We start from the raw sequence: 13,793 nt of genomic DNA on the forward strand, positions 1-13,793 counted from the left end.
CGCTTTTACACACGCAGCAGAGAGACAGGATTGTTGCAGTCTATTTCTCATAGTGACGACTCCCCTCAAACAAATGACCATAATTTCCTAACCGTAGGGGCTAGAACGATCATTCTTACACCGTTTTGTTCAGAAGAGATGGGGGAATCATCAAGTGTTGACAATTTATCATTAAAATATGAATTCTTAGAGATATATGACATGGATGACTGGTTGGCTTAGAAGCCACGAAGGCCCCAATATGCAAATTTGAATGCCTCAGCCCACATATATGATTGGCTGGCTGGGAAGCCGTGCAGGCCCTGATATGTACATTTGAATGTCTCAGTCCTCACAGAGGATAGGCTGCCTGGGGACCTGGCAGAAATATATAGAAATAGTATGATTAAGCATAAATACTACATTTAGTAGAAATACTATGTTTTAGCACAAATGCTATAAAATGGCAGAAATACTATAACTTAGCAGAAATACTATATTAAGCACAAATCCTATAAAAAGCAGAAATACTATATTAAGCAATATAAATATCCCATAAAAATCATATAAAAAGCAAAAATACTGTACTATGATTTGGTAGAAAAACTATAATTAATCAGAAATACTATATTTGGGAGAAATACTATATTTAGCACAAATCTTATAAAATAGCAGAAATAGTATGATTTAGCACAATAGTACTAACTTAAACAGAAAAATTGGAAAAGCAAAATGGACAGCTGAAAAAATGCTGAACATGCTAAGGGTCCCTCAAATATACTTGTTAAATGAATAAAATCGGCAAAAAAATATATAACAGCCACACAATCACAAATATGGACACATATGCAAACACACATGCACAGAGAGACACACACACAACCCAGCCAACATTTATATGTGGGGCCCATATGGTTTGGAAATGGGCTGAAAAATGGGCCCCATATAGGATTGTCCGCAGGTTCCGTAATGGCCCCATGTTAAATGCCCATATAGGTGTTATGTTGGTAAAATCTGGGAACTAAATGGGCCCCAACTGGGCAAAGTACACAGAAACCCCCCCCCCCCCGGACCCCATCTTTCAAGTTTTTTGTGGGTACCATGTGGGCACCACAAAGACTAAAAAGTGGGTTTTAAGTGGGATTGTCCGCGGGTTCCATAATGGCCCCATTTTATAAGCCCATCTCGGTGTTATATTGGTAAAATCTGGGAACTAAATGGGCCCCATCTAGGCAAAGTACATAGAAACCCACCCGGGCCCCATCTTTCAAGTTTTTTATGGGTACAACATGAGCTAAAAAGTTGGAATGGCATTATCAGTGGGTTCTGTAGTTGCATCTTACTTCTAGTTTGAATTGGCTAATTTCTGGCACTGGGTGGGCCCCATGTAGCAAAACAGTGACAAAATCAATTTATCAGACGGCCAATACGACACCAAATATATTAAAACTGACCGCAAACAAAAACAAGTTTGTAAATAAAACCATTTCAAAAATCACGAAGGTACACAAAACAACATTTTTCACATTTATTTTGTCCAACAACTGTGACTTTACGTAACTGTATTCCAAAGTGCGTAAACTTTTAAAAATTACACAGCCTTTGTACGTGCTATGGAGTTTTTACGTGTTTTGGGGTTTGTACGTGCTTTGTCTCTAGCAGGCACCATAAATATACTTTTATTTATTCACTCCACATAAAATATAATAAATAAATCATATAATACAAAAACCAACTATTTACATTTCAACTTTTAACCATTTAAATTTTCAGCTTTTTCCTTTTAACCCTTAGATGCACACGTGGGGTCAAAAATGACCCCACGGGTTGTTTTTCTTCAAAATCTTTAAAATGAAAAGTTGTAATATATTCATATTCCAGATACTCCTCATAAAATATGTTTGTAACATGAAGCCATTTCGATTTTTATTTATTTTTTCATTAATTTAAAAAAAAAAATGCAGTTTTTGTATCACTACCCCACTCTTCCACAAGTGGGGTCGAAAATGACCCCAAGCAGTTCCTATGAAATCTTCTATGAAACTTTCATTGTTAGCAACAAATAAAGAGGGTCTCGTACATTTACGAGCATTTAATTTCCTGGATTTAACGGTTTAAAAGTTTAATAGGTCTTTGAACTCGATAATAAAATTGAGTCCATTATTAGCAAAAAGAATTTAAAAAAGAGCAAAAAAATGCTTAATAAATAATAATTGTTTTAAACTTAAGCTTTGTAATTTTAGCAGATTTCATTATGTCTGTGATTTTTTATTTAGCCCCACAGTAGTAAAAGCCATAAATGGGAGTTAGATTTATTACTAGTATTTTACACAGCATTCAGCTATAGTAACATGTTCTGCATTTTCCTACTTCACCGAACAGCTGCACTCTCTTAATAAATTAATAACCAAACATTTCTCAGTAACCAATAACCAATAAACCGTAAACATGACCAGTAGGTTCAGGTTCAGATCAGAAAACCGTTTCAGCTGCAGGCATCTACTGCTGTAATTTAAACAATCACCTCATACGCCTCATGTTTTACACCCCTATAAGGTGAGTTTGCTACACTGCACATGAATATTACGTGACATGGCATGACTAGCTCATGTTCAAACATTTAAGATACTGTTCAGCCATTTTGTTTACTGGGTAGTGCATAATGGCCGAGTTACCTGAGTGGGAATCCAGTAAAGCCAAAAAAAGAATAATTTTTTTTAAGATAAGATAAGATACCTTTATTAGTCCCACAAGAGAAAATTTCATGTTAATTAATTACAAATACCTTATAGGAAAACCTAAGAAAAGGTTGCAGAAGTACAGAAAAAAACTGCCGTGTACGTTACAGTATGTAAATTCAAAAACTGTAGAGAGAGAATGGCGGAATGAAAACAGAATAAGAAAAGATGAACTTTATTGAGTAGAATATAGGCAGTAAGAGTTTAGTAATTAACTTTTAATTATGTTTGCCAAAGACAATGACAGTAAATTAACCCAGTTCTACCTGCTAGCTAAAGATGTTATGCTTCTCCCCCTGAGGGACTAGTAAAAGCGCTATTCAAATACAGGTCATTTACCATTTATACCGTTTAGGACAACTATAGAAAGTTACTAAAATAATCATTGATGAAAACTTATCAAACTTTCAGTATTTAGCTTTGTCATAGTTTTCGATTCTTTGGTATCCTTTTGTCCTCCACGTTCTCAAACACCAGGGAGAGAAAAGGCCACAACTGACGAAAGACCGCGAAGACTGGACGCTAGGCGGTGCAATCTGCTCCTCCCTCTTTTTAAACGAGCCAATAGGAGCTGCTCACATTAAAAACAACTTTATTTAAAAAGTAATTTTACACCTGATACAAACATTTTAAAAGTCAAACAATACACAAGTTTAAAAGAAAAAAAAATATTTTTAAGAGTTTTTTTAAGCATAGGGATGGTTAATATGTTTAGAAAATTAATATATAATATTTGTCAAATAATTGTCACCCAAATCAACATCACAATAAAAATATAAGTAATATAATATATAATAATGATGATAAGAATAATAATAATAACAACAGAAACAGTTTACCTAAAAGCTCTTCTAACATTAGACTGCTGGACGAGGGAGTTACACAGTTGAAGTGTGACTGCTTGAAAGACCCCATTCCCTCTCCTACAGCCTGAGTGTCGTCACGATCTTTCTTGTCTATTGGAGTATTGGGCATGACAATTGTTTTTTCGTATTAAACTGAACTCCAGGTTTTTAAAGATGTTAAATTGAATAACCTTGACATTATTGGTATTTTGGATATTAGTGATAAGTCTGGCACCAGGGCAATCTTCTGCTGTGCTGTGCAAGTTGACTGTTGTTTCCTGTGAAATATCAACTGGCATAGGCACACTTAACTAGACTACATCAGTATTGCCATTAGGCATTGTCGTCAGAACCCAAAACACTAAGTTACTGATGTTGAACTTTATGACAGGCTCCCATGTCATTCTCTCGCCTGTTGAAACTTCAATCATGAAACTGATCAATGATTGGCTTTTCTCTCGTTTGTTTATTGCGCTAAACAACAGCAGCACGTTTAAGCTTGATCAGCTGTTGTTAGAATTCATTTGATTTTAATTTCTAGTATCAGCTGATGTTTGCTGGAGCCACAGCTGTAAAAAAGGGCTGGTCGAAACCAGGAGATGTCCTTACTGAATCATCAGAGCTGAACAGGTGATGGAGAAACAGGTTTACCTTTTAGGTGACATGAATGAGTTGAAGGGAAGTTATGAACTGTTTCTGAGAGACAAATAACACCAAGCTCCTTTTTTTGTGTAGCTGACAGCTGGTAACTGTGCAGGGGCGGATCTAGCAAAGCTTTTGCCAGGGGGCCAGGTAGGGCATTAACAGGGAAAGGGGGACACAAAGATATACTTTTCTTTCTTGCTCTCATATAAAATATTTAGCTTTTATTAAATAGTTATCTGAATCTTACAACCAAAGTTTGTATAATAATACACAAGATTGGCTGTAGACCATTGTTAATCATTCAGAACACTGTGTAAAAATAACAAAAAACAAAAAGTGAATGCAAAAGTGCATAAATATTTATTTTACCTGTTTGATGTGTGTGGCAGGGCGTGGTCTGCAGTGCCGCTGCAGGGGAGGTGGACCCATGGGCGTAAAGTCTGTGCTCTCTCGGCTGTTTTTTTGGTGTGTGTTGGGCTGTGAGTTGAAAAGCTACAGCCGGCTGTGTGGGTACACCAACCATGTGTGAAAAGTGGTCCATAACGTAATGCTTCAAAGCGTGTTCATGCAAACATTGTCGGGTCTGCCGTGGTACAATGCGACTTCTGCTCATGAACCTCTGTGCACAGCGTCTGCAAATCGGGGCTGTACGAAGTCCCCTCATCGTTACACAAAACTGTAAGCTGTCATTTGTGAGGCGCGAGCGGTGTTTGTTTTTACCATAGTTCATGGTGGAGAATGGCTGCTCTGCTGAGTTTTGCTCTCTGTAGCCGTATGAAAGGCAAACTACACTGATTAGCAGCGGCATAGGCACACTTAAAATTTCTTCTGAAATTTTCGCTTTCTAGTATATATATACAATTTAACACATATTATACATGATTGTTTAAGAAAGGAAATAAAGGCCGTGTGCCCTGTGCTATGGAGTTTGCTTGGTAACAGATGACGTAGAGGGGGGTCATGTACTGAGGTTAACAACACAGACACATAGTCTGTCTTACGGTGTGTTCACACCGAACGCGATGGACGCGAACAAAATGCCCCAAACGCCCCTAATTTGACGCGTGCACATTCGCGTCTCAACGCGTGTCCAAGAAAAATCCATAGCGCGTCAAAATATGGCGTGAACTGGAAATGTGGGAGGAATGTGGGAGGAAGTTGTGCCAGACTGGTATCTTTGCAAGATGGCAGCTGTCGAGCTAGCGCTTGAAGAGAGAGTCTCCCTTCTCTATGCACTGTGGAGAGCAGAGCAGCGGCGTAAAAGACGTCCTCGCCGTACCTGGGTCCATCAGGTCCTCCAGAGGCGTGAGCAGTTTGGTGAGTTTCACCATTTGCTCCAGGAGCTGCGCCCGGATGACGGCCGATTCCAGCGATATCACCGGCCAGTTTGAGGACCTGCTTTCCCGCGTCGGTCCCAGAATCGCCCGCCTAGACACCAATTACAGGCACTCAATCCCACCTGCAGAGCGCCTGTCCATCTGCCTGAGGTTAGTAAAAGTATTTAATACGGTAGTCCTTTATTGATACCTGTGCTAATATATGCTAAACCATCCATTTATACACTGCTAACATGGATGTGCTATGCTAACAGTGAATGCTCTCGGTGTTTACTGAAAGCAAACTGTGGTACGGAGACGACTGTTTATAATATTTCTAGTGATACTCAGAAGCTCTCATCAAGTCCCGATTTAATTCGATTTATGCTGTTATCAGTGTTTGCATTGATAGCATGGCTGTGGTGTCATATCAATGTATGCGCTCGGTGTTTGCTGATATCAAACTGTAGCATTAGGACCACTGAGTTAACCTTTGTAGTGATACTCACTCCTTTTTATTTAGACCTGGTTTAATTCTGGGATAGTTGAATATTTGTATATAATCCCTGCAGCTGTCAGACTCTATAACAGGGGTCACCAGCCTTTATTAAAACAGAGTTAGATAAAACTGTGAACAGTTTGGTTCATCTTTAGTTACATGGTTCTATCTTGATAAGCTATGTCATATCACAGATTAATTTTTCAAAAATATTAATGATTTAAGCAAGGAAAGGGCTACATGTCAACATACAACTCTTTATTTCTATTAATGTCTTACTTCATTCCTACCTGATTGACATGTTTAGGAATTATGAGTGATTGGCTCACTGTAGTGGCAAAAGTTGCTACCAATCAAATTATGATATGTTAAAGTTAAAACAAAACACAACTGTTTTAGATATTATCTAATATACATTTTGTAATTATCCTTATAATTACAAAATGTTTTATGTAAGATTTAAGTTTTGTGATTTAAATCTGACATCACAAAGTATTTTGGAATTTGAATAATGTATTTTGTAACTGCAGTACACATAATACTAATTTTGAACAATTTTGTCCAGGTTCCTTGCCACCGGGGACTCCTTCACGACCAAGCGTTCAGTTACAGAGTCGATGTGTCCACGGTGAGCCAGATCACCCCCCAGGTAGCGACGGCCATCTGGGACTGTCTAGTGGACGACTTCATGGCTGTGCCTTCACCTGGAGACTGGCGGTCCATCACAGAGGGATTCCAGGAGCGCTGGAACTTCCCTCTCTGCTGTGGAGCTCTGGATGGGAAGCACGTCCAGACGAAGGCACTCCATATATCATATAGGAGACACACACATTGATATACACTATTTATATTGAAATATTTATTTCATTTCTTTTTTTGTGGTGCCCAAATTTATGCACCTGCTTGATTTTGTTTAAACAATTATTGCACACTTTCTGTAAATCCAGTAAACTTCTTTTCACTTCTCAAGTATCACTGTGTGTGTCTCCTGTATGATATATTTAACTGACATTTTTTATTGTAACAACCAACGATTTATACAGGAAAATAATGTCTATTAACAAGGTTGCCCAAACTTTTGCATCCCACTGTATTAGTATATTTTGTCATTAGTATAATATGAAATAAATTCTACATGTGTCAAGTCGTGTGCCAACATTTGCTGTGTAGTAGAACTGAGTCATTAGTCATTATAAAAATTTATTTGAAATAATATTAAAATTCTCAAACAGAAAAACATTAAACATAAATATATAAAATATAAGTATTTACAGAGAGACAGGAATAAAAAGGACCCAGCTGCTCTCCAGAGCAGGAACAAGGCTGAGGAGGAAATGCTCCATTGGAGACTGGTGTGGCCTCTTCAGGGACTCCAGGATGGCCAGCTCCACTGCCCATGGACCGTCCTGGGACCTGTCCCTCATCTGCCTCGGAGCCGTCCTCCTCTGTGGGCCTGTAAAACAGCACAAAACACAAAGAAATGAGAAGGCTGCTACTAGATTTTCCTTTCAACATTGAAAAAACAAAAACAGGATATAATCAGATTGGTTGTAGATATTTAGTAAAGGTGATCACAAGGCAATCCCACCGACTAAAAAGGTATCAGTGCTTGCTGTACATACCTGTGGGTGCAGCAGCAGGAGCTCAGGGACTGGGGAGCCAGGAGAAGCAACTGCTCTGCTGCAGAATCAGTTGGCTCTATCAATACAGTATTAAATGTTAACATGTTGAATATAATCAGAGAAAGTATATACAGTGGTCCCTCATTTATTGCAGCAGGGGTTCTCAGAATAACTAGCCCCTGGTCACGCACTTTATACACTGTTTTCCCCACACACATGAACATTGGTCACAGTTCTCACAATCGATTCTCAAAGTGCAAACCTTTGTAGATTGCAAAACGTAAAAGTATTATTATGCCACGGTTTGTCTTCATCTGCCTGCCACTTTCGTGCGCCTTTTTCCCTCGCGGTGCAGGTGTCTATTTCCGAATGAGGCTCATAGTTGTGGGTATTTTTGTGCTGTTTTTTCTATTGGACGTGATGGTTATCAAAACCAAACATGATAAATTTGGCAAGCGCAGGAGACATGACACGAAGGAGATTTGTCAATCAGGCTGCAGAATGCAATGCTGTACGGTGTAAAAAAAAAAAAGAAAAGAAAAAGAAAATCAGCGAAAAAGCGAAGCAGTGGCGGATGAGCGGGACCACTGTGTGCTGTTTATTAATAAACAAAATATATTCCTATATGACAACATGCATAAAAGCAGAACGGTATTTGTACGTCAGTGGGAAAATAGCGGTGGCTTGCTAGCTTTTGTGCGGCTTCCCCGGGTCAGCGAAAACTTTCAAAAGAGAAATGAATGAACTTACCAGGTTGCCCGATCTCTTCACATATCTTCCCATATCAGGCACTGAGCAAGCTTCTTGTGTTTTGGGTCAGTCAGCTGGCTTCCATCAAGCTGTTCTCTCGTCACTGCCCTATTGCCATCTCTTTGCCTCTGAACTCGCTCATAGATGAAACTATACAGCACAAATACACAACAGTAAGCCATCTTACACTTTCTCTAGTTCAACAGCAAGAAACCAAAGTGAAGGGGTTAAGATGACCTGGTTACCTAAGCTGGTTGTCATCATTGAACCTTGGCACATTAGCACTTTCAAAATGGACTGTTACTTATATATAGCACTTTACTACTCTCTTTGAGTGTTGAATGTGTTTTCTTACAACAAGCCTTGTTCACATATGATACATATTTTCTCTGTGCCAAAGCACTTTTAACCCAGCGTTAGGACACTAGCACTCTGACGGATGTGTCAAGGTCAACATGAGATTCACTATTTATGTTGACATGCAACCTAGAAGATCAAACAAACAGCCTTGCAATTGGTAGGTGATCAGCTCTTCCTTCTGAAACAAGTCAACAAAGGCACTCAAACTCCTTACACCTAACCCCTTATATCAAGTTGATTTCCTTCACAAAAATGATATATTCCACATATAACTGCTACCCAAGAGTGTAGTGTGTACTCACTCCTGTAACAAAATAGTTCCGACTTCCAGTATCTGATCTCCGGAATTCCCTGAAAGACAAAGGTAGACACTCATTAGATGACTCAAATGCTGATAAATAAGCATTGCGCCAAATTATTATGAGATCACTTTAGATGACAGAAAAATTATACGTCAATTCTCAGTTTCATCGTAGGTATTTTTTTCGTAACAATTAGTTTAAACATGTTTTTAAAACTATTGTTTTTGTAAATTATTTATATCTCCTGTTCAACTCAACTCTAGACATCTGTTTGTCCGTAATATATACAAAGGCAATACATCAAATCTGGTGTTAGTTATTTAGTTGATAGTATTAATTTAAGTTAATTCGCGTTAAACACTGTCGTAACTGCCCAGTCAACACACATATGTGGGGCCCAAATAGGGAGCAGCAGGGCTAATATTTGGGGCCCACTTGGGAAACCCAACTGGGGTCCAGCTAATTTTGTCCTCAGTTTCCATGGTGGCCCCAAATGTGTTTGCCCACATAGGTTAATGACGGGCCCTGGATGGGCCCCAAATCAGGCCCAGCGAATAAACAAGTGTGGGACCCAGATGGGTAGAAGTGGGTCTGATAGTTGGGGCCCACTTGGGTTACCCACCTGGGACCCAGCTACTTTTGTCCTCAGTTTTCATGGTGGCCCCAAGTGTGTTTGCCCAGATGGGTTAATGATGGGCCCCGGATGGGTCCCAAATCAGGCCCAGCCAACAAACGAGTGTGAGGCCCAGATGGGTAGAAGCGGGTCTGATATTTGGGGCCCACCTGGGTTACCCACCTGGGACCCAGCTACTTTTGTCCTCACTTTCTATGGTGGCCCCAAGTGTGTTTGCCCAGATGGGTTAATGGCAGGCCCTGGATGGGCCCCAAATCAGGCCCAGCCAATAAACAAGTGTGGGACCCAGATGGGTAGAAGCGGGTCTGATATTTGGGGCCCACCTGGGTTACCCACCTGGGACCCAGCTACTTTTGTCCTCAGTTTCCATGGTGGCCCCAAATGTGTTTGCCCAGATGGGTTAATGATGGGCCCCAAATCAGATCCAACCAAAAAAACATGTGTGGGGCCCATATGCATAGAAGCGGGTCTGATATTTGGGGCCCACCTGGGTTACCCACCTGGGACCCAGCTATTTTTGTCCTCCATTTCCATGGTGGCCCAAAGTGTGCTTGCCCAGATGGGATTTTGGATAATACAGTAAGCTAAAATTTAAATCACCTGTACAACAAAGTCAGTTTATCTTTTTTATTAATACTGATTAATATGAAATTTTAAAACAGTATGCAGTATAACATTAATTTTTTATATACTATACAAATAATTTTTTTTGTTTAGAGAACATGTTGACAAAAAAGGTCCCTAGTATACACAAAACAATAACAAATCAATGTTATACAGTTTAAAAGAAAAAGAAATGCACTGAAACACAGCTTCTCACTCATTCACTGATCCATTGGTCCTGAAAAAAAGTGCACTTTTTCACAAATAACATCAGATTTGCAATACTACTGGAGTTGTTTTGAAAGTTGTGCTGAACAAGTGGTTTGACCTCCTACATTAAACTCTTTGAAGACCATGAGTATCCATGGTAACAGAAAAGCTATTTACAAAAGGATTAACCAAGTAGGCACTCAAAAATCAAATTAAAAGACATCTACATAGTTACATTGATAAGTGTTGTGGGGTGTCTCAGTGATGGACAAAGCTTAGAACAGGCACGTGGTTAACCAGCTGCATGGTGCAGAAACAATCACCTCATAGTAAACACAAAACAGAATGGATGATTGTGGATTTCAGGGGGAACAGGAGTAAACAAAGCACGGTTTACATGCTGAGAGACGAGGGAGAAGACTGGAAATGTAACAACGACTACATCTACCAAGGAGAGAACAGATTCTACTTCTTGAGGTGTGTGCCGGGTGGGCACCGAAGATTTTCATGTAAAACAAAAATAGGGCCATCAGATAAAGTTTGGGAACTACTACTTTAATGTCTGCACCAAGATGTGGAATATCTTCTACAAGTCTCTTGTGGAAATTCCAATCTGCTTTCCAGCCATTTGTTAGGGCAGCAGTATCAGAGTCTGTGAGTTTGAAGTCACACTGGTGACACACTGGTAAAGAAGGCTGGCGCTGGAGTTTGTTTGTTTTTAAACAAAAAGGTAAAATCTCTGTTTTCAAAAAGACCCCATTTGCGCAGTGGGGTTCGTGATTTGTGGTTCATCATTTTGTAATCATCTGTAATGAGAGGCATATTCGAATCGTCATATCTCCTTAACGAAGCGAAGTCAAGACATGAGGCTTGTGCCAATATATCTTCAGACACTCCTGACGCTCACAATGTAAGATTTTTTTTCTCACCTATTACCATTTGGCCATGAATTAGGTTTGTTTGAGGGTAGGAAATTTGTCCTTCGCTCAGATTTCTTCAGATTTCAAACTCTGGAAATGAACCACTTTTTTCTCTCATCATATCTTTTTGATGGTTTTCCAGAGAGACCTGAAAATTTCCATGACTGTTCACCAAAGCCTGCTGTCTCTTACGGTGAAAGAATGATATCGCCGTAGAACTACTTCCACAATTTTTGTGCTATTTTCACCATTCAAATTTTAAACTATTCTGCTATTTTTGCTCTTTCCGGCAATGACTTTTGCTATTTGTTTGCTATTATACTTTTTAAAATATTAAGCTTTTTTCCTTTAATTTGTCCCATTGAAATGAATGGGAAACTTCTGCAATTCTGCTAAAACTTGCTTGTTTTTGAAACTTAACTACTTCCTCATACTTTCGCCTAGAACAACCATTCAAATTTTAAAATGTTCACAAATTATTGGGCTATTCATGTATGATTCAGCTTTTTCATATCTGTTACTGTTTTCATCTTATCCCTCTTTAAGTTTTGAGTTTCATCTTTGTGATCACAAAATACATGCGTTGTTATGGTTGCTATGCACTTGGCTTTCAGTGTGCCACTGTAAGTTTCGCAGTCTTCTCTTCATGTCCGAACAACTTCTTGCTACTTGCTCAATTTTCACTCAACTTCCACAAATTATACATCAAAACGTAGGTATTTTTGCTGGCTTTCAGAAAATGTCACTATCATTGTTGTGGAATTTATAGAATTTTGGCAAATCTCCTCAGACCAACACAAAGTCGGAAAACTCTCCATAGAAAGTCAATGGAGAGTTTGTTCAAAATCGCCGCTTGATTTCTGTAATGAGAGGCATATTCGAATCGTCATATCTCCTTAACGAAGCGAAGTTAAGACATAAGGCTTGTCCCGATATATCTTCAGACACTCCTGACGCTCACAATTCAAGAATTATTTTCTCACCTATTACCGTTCTGAGATGAGTTAGACTTGTTTGAGGGTAGGAAATTCGTCCTTTGCTCAGATTTCTTCAGATTTCAAACTCTGGAAATGAACCACTTTTTTCTCTCGTCATATCTTTTTAATGGATTTCCACAGAGACCTGAAAATTTCTATGACTGTTCACCAAAGCCTGCTGTCTCTTACGGTGAAAGAATGATATCGATACTCCAAATAGATTTAGAGTTACAAAGCGTTGTTTGAGGGGAAGTCAAGGCAGTTTTTGCTTCGCCTCTACTCAGTTATGGTGCATTACAAGTCAAATATCTTCAATAATTCATATTTTAATGATAAATTGTCAACACTGGAAAATTCCCCCATCTCTTCTGAACAAAACGGTGTAAGAATGACCGTTCTTGCCCCTACGGTTAGGAAATTATGGTCATTTGTTTGAGGGGAGTCGTCACTATGCGAAATAGACTGCGAAAATCCTGTGTCTCTCTGTGCTGCGTGCACCTGTTTTGGCGGGAAAAAGTACACAGCCTCTCTGATTGGTGGATTCAAATTCAGCAGCTCCCAGGCTGCTTGACTGACCTAGAAACTTACTTCTCTCTCCCTGTTTAGTCCTTGGGTTTAGTTTAGGGTTTAGTTTGCCGAAATATTGGTTGACTCAGTTGTGACTCAGCAGTAGGGTTGGTGATGTGTTGGGCTCTTTAATTAACTCCACAGCTTGGCTGTTTCTATTGGGTCATAGGTCGGGTAGCTTTGATCAAATATTGGGTCAAATTTGACCCAGTATTTATACTGCTAATACACCACCTATATATAGCCACCAACTTCGCTCTCAAACCTTGGGAGCTTTAAGCTCGAAGTTTACATGTACTCAAAGTAAAAAACAGTAATTTAACACCTTACAGATATAGTTTGTGTTAGCCTTTTGGTTTTTAGTTAACATGCAAGGCTAAGTTGTTAAAAGTATTAGCTGCTGAGGCTGAGAATGTTGGCTATGATCAGACCCTACTCAGAATACAAAAGCTACTGCTTTATGTATTGTTTATTTTAGAAGAAATTTACATAAGTTTTTGCTTGTCCAACTTCAGAGATGAAGGCAATTTTGGCATCGTCAATAGCAGATCAGTTTCCATGTTTAGGGGACTGCCATGGCACAGGATATGTAAGTATCTACACTTAAATGACACAACAACAATTAAAAAAAAAACCTCTTCAGTTTTTCAATCAGTATATTAAAACCGTTGTGATTAAAAAAACCAAATATAGTCTTTATGTATTCAATTTCCAAAAGATGCATATTATAGATGCACAAATAATTAAATGTTGCAAATCTATTCAGAACTTGTCAAAAAGGTTTGTATAACTTTATGACAATTTAAAGTGTGTAAAAAATATAACA

At 38.9% G+C, this 13,793-nt stretch overlaps 1 long non-coding RNA gene across 3 annotated transcripts; it reads right to left on the bottom strand.

Annotated features, from left to right (window-relative positions):
• Window positions 1-6,646: 6,646 nt before the first annotated feature.
• Window positions 6,647-9,863, bottom strand: LOC146383657 (uncharacterized). Of its 3 annotated transcripts, none has more exons than XR_014800781.1 (4): window positions 8,395-9,863; window positions 7,645-7,720; window positions 7,295-7,475; window positions 6,647-6,794 (listed from the first exon to the last, which is right to left on the bottom strand). It is a non-coding gene; the product is annotated as an uncharacterized LOC146383657 (long non-coding RNA). The 3 variants fall into 3 exon arrangements; XR_014800780.1 differs by lacking the exon at window positions 6,647-6,794 and having other exon boundaries at window positions 6,899-7,475; window positions 8,395-8,544; window positions 9,057-9,859; XR_014800779.1 differs by lacking the exon at window positions 6,647-6,794 and having other exon boundaries at window positions 6,899-7,475.
• Window positions 9,864-13,793: the final 3,930 nt, after the last annotated feature.

The sequence above is a fragment of the Perissodus microlepis genome, chromosome 7 (assembly GCF_051167445.1).
Source record: "Perissodus microlepis isolate ML-2025 ecotype Zambia chromosome 7, ASM5116744v1, whole genome shotgun sequence".
In the NCBI taxonomy this organism is placed as follows: Eukaryota; Metazoa; Chordata; class Actinopteri; order Cichliformes; family Cichlidae; genus Perissodus; species Perissodus microlepis.